Source organism: Mandrillus leucophaeus, unplaced genomic scaffold (assembly GCF_000951045.1).
Source record: "Mandrillus leucophaeus isolate KB7577 unplaced genomic scaffold, Mleu.le_1.0 Scaffold8, whole genome shotgun sequence".
NCBI lineage: Eukaryota > Metazoa > Chordata > Mammalia > Primates > Cercopithecidae > Mandrillus > Mandrillus leucophaeus.
This window is the reverse complement of record NW_012108696.1, coordinates 1,183,534-1,186,189: the sequence shown is the minus strand read 5'-3', so window position 1 is coordinate 1,186,189 and position 2,656 is coordinate 1,183,534. Positions and strand designations below refer to the sequence as shown.

The following is a 2,656-nucleotide window of genomic DNA, read 5'->3' as shown; positions in this document are numbered from 1 at the left end:
TTTTTTTTTTTTTTTTCCCAAATCGGCAGCTGGTGGCCTTCCCAGCGTTATAAATAGGAAATACACAGGGCTAGGATGGGTCTATTTCAGCGTCCCAGAGAGAAGCCGAGGTTTTCATCCGCCCAAGCTCTCAGCGTGTCCTGAAAATGGTGCACTTATCTGCCTTCTAGGGGAACGGTGCGCGCGGAAGGTAAACTGTGTTGCCGGGCGCAGCTCGGGGAACGGTTTTCCCTGCTGCCGGGAACACGGATGTGAGGGCCTTCACGGAGTCACAAGACCGTGGCTCTCTGCTCCCACCCGCCCCATCTGCTGGAAAGGGATTTAGAGGCGGCAAAAGGCTGCCGGATAAACCTTCCAGGGAGACGGTTTATCCTGGGCGAAGGGGAGATGCGCGCACTCACCTCTGCAGCTGAGACAGCCTCTCCTCCTTACTGGCAAACAAAGGCGAGCCCTGCCCGGGTGCAGCTGGGCATCGCTCACGCTCCCCAGGCCTTCAGAGCCTGGGAGGAAGAGGATGCTCGCAGGGACGGCTTCTGCATCCGAGGAAGGTCACCCAGGGCGACGTGGCCAGCGCCCGCCAGCTCTTTTGTGCAGGGGTGGGTGGGGTGCAGGGTTAGCGGTGGGCTCCCCCTCGCGGGGCTGCGGCTGCGCCCGCTCTCATCGCCACCCGCCTGCGCGCCCTGCCTCGGAGGTAGCTGCTTCTTCCCAGCTCACGGCTGGCAGAGGCTCGGCTTCCCGAAGACAGTTAATTTATGCTGCTTTTGTGTGCAGGGAGGAGGGGGTGGGGGGTGGCGGCCTGACCGAAAGGCACAGCCCCCTGCCAGAATCCGGTCCTCTCCATTGGCTGACAGACAAGCATCTCCGAAAGCCACGCCAGGGGCAGAGGCAGAAATCATTTTCTGATGGCGCATCACAGATTTAAAAACAAAACAACGGACAAATAAATAAATAAATGGCGAGATGGCCTCATTCCTTAGAGAACGGGGGTGGGGAGGGCTGGGGAAGGTCCTCTGGGCACTTCTCCTTGCAAAGGGAGCAGGGGTGAGGGGTGGCATCCCCCCAAAAAAGTCTGTGCAGGCAAAGACATGACTGTCCCCAGGCCGGGTGCCATGGCTCACGTCTGTAATCCCACCACTTTGGGAGGCCGAGGAGGGAGGATCACCTGAGGACAGGAGTTCGATACCAGCCTGGCCAACATGGTGAAACCCCGTCTCTACTAAAAAGATAAAAATTAGCCGGGCGTGGTGGCGGACGCCTGTAATTCCAGCTACTCGGGAGGCTGAGGCGGGAGAATCGCTTGAACCTGGGAGGCGGAGGTTGCAGTGAGCCGAGATGGCGCCACTGCACTCCAGCCTGGGAGGCAGAGGGAGACTCTGTCTCAAAAAAAAAAAAAAAAAGAAAAGAAAGAAAGAAATGACTGTGCCCAGGTCACCATGTTGTGGGTCTATTAGATGGTCACTTACAGTGGATGGAGCCTCATGCCCGAAACAGGGCTGGGTGGCAGCCTGTTTATCAGGCACACTGGCTCTGCAAGGCTGCTGTGGGAACGGCGCCCCCTGCAGTTGTGCACCGGTGTGGCCTCGACCTGGAGGAATTCAAGGAGACAGTGAAGATGGTAGGGTGGAGAGTGCAGGCCCTGCAGTCAGACTGGAAGTGAGTTTGAACTCTAGCCCAGCCACTCTCCAGCTGGTGGACCAGTGGACGTGAGTGATCTTACCTGCGGGTCTCAGTTTTCCTCATCTGTGAAATGGAGCCACTATGGCTTTTTCACATTATGAGATAATGCATAGACAGCACTAAACACAGTGCTGGGGCACAAGAAAAGCTCTCTATGTGTTTGTTTCGCTCTGTTGCCCAGGCTGGAGTACAGTGGTGTGACCTCGGCTCACTGCAACCTCTGACTCCCAGGTTCCAGTGATTCTCCTGCCTCAGCCTCCAAAGTAGCTGGGATTACAGGTGCACACCACCACGCCTGGCTAATTTTTGTATTTTTAGCAGAGATGGGGTTTCGCCATGTTGGCCAGGCTGGTCTTGAACTCCTGACCTCAGGTGATCTGCCCACCTCGGCCTCCCAAACGGTTGGGATTACAGGCGTGAGCCACCGCGCCCGGCCAGAATATACATTTTCGAAGAGCAGAGGCTCAGTTGGTCTTATTCACTGCACATTCTCCGCACAAAGTAGCAACTCCTGGTGCAAAGCTGTTCAGGAAATGCAGGCAGAGTGCATGAAGGCTGGCTCCCTTCATGACATTCAATGACACCCCACCTAGGCTGTCAGCCTCACCCACTGCATGGGAGTCTGCACCCCTCCAAGGCATGAAGGCAACCTGCCCACAGCAGAGGCAGAAAGCCCCGTTGGGGAAACAGAGACCCCAGAGACTTTGGCATACAGCTGGGCTTCCCATCTCCTGGCTGGAGAAAGCGGAGGTCTTGTAAGAGACACTTGTGTTAACTGAGGGGTGGATTCGGTTAGTCCCTGTGCTGGGCACTGGGCACAAGATGTGAGTAATCCCCATTACTCACGGTCCTCTCCTTACTGGCAAACAAAGGCAAGCCCTGCCCGGGTGCAGCGGGCATCTCTCAGGCTCCCCAGGCCTCCAGAGCATTGGTGGAAGAGGATGCTGGTAGGGGTGGATTCTGCCTCTGAGGAAGGTTG

At 56.8% G+C, this 2,656-nt stretch overlaps 1 protein-coding gene across 1 annotated transcript in view; it reads right to left on the bottom strand.

Moving 5' to 3' along the window:
* Positions 1 to 1,548, bottom strand: part of ATCAY (ataxia, cerebellar, Cayman type) — a 44,197-nt gene extending 42,649 nt beyond the window's left edge. The window contains exons 1-2 of the mRNA XM_011967345.1: positions 1,464 to 1,548; positions 402 to 500 (exon numbers count right to left, since the gene is read on the bottom strand). The gene's annotated coding sequence lies outside the window, so the exon portion shown is untranslated. The remainder of the gene's footprint in view (positions 1 to 401; positions 501 to 1,463) is intronic.
* Positions 1,549 to 2,656: the final 1,108 nt, after the last annotated feature.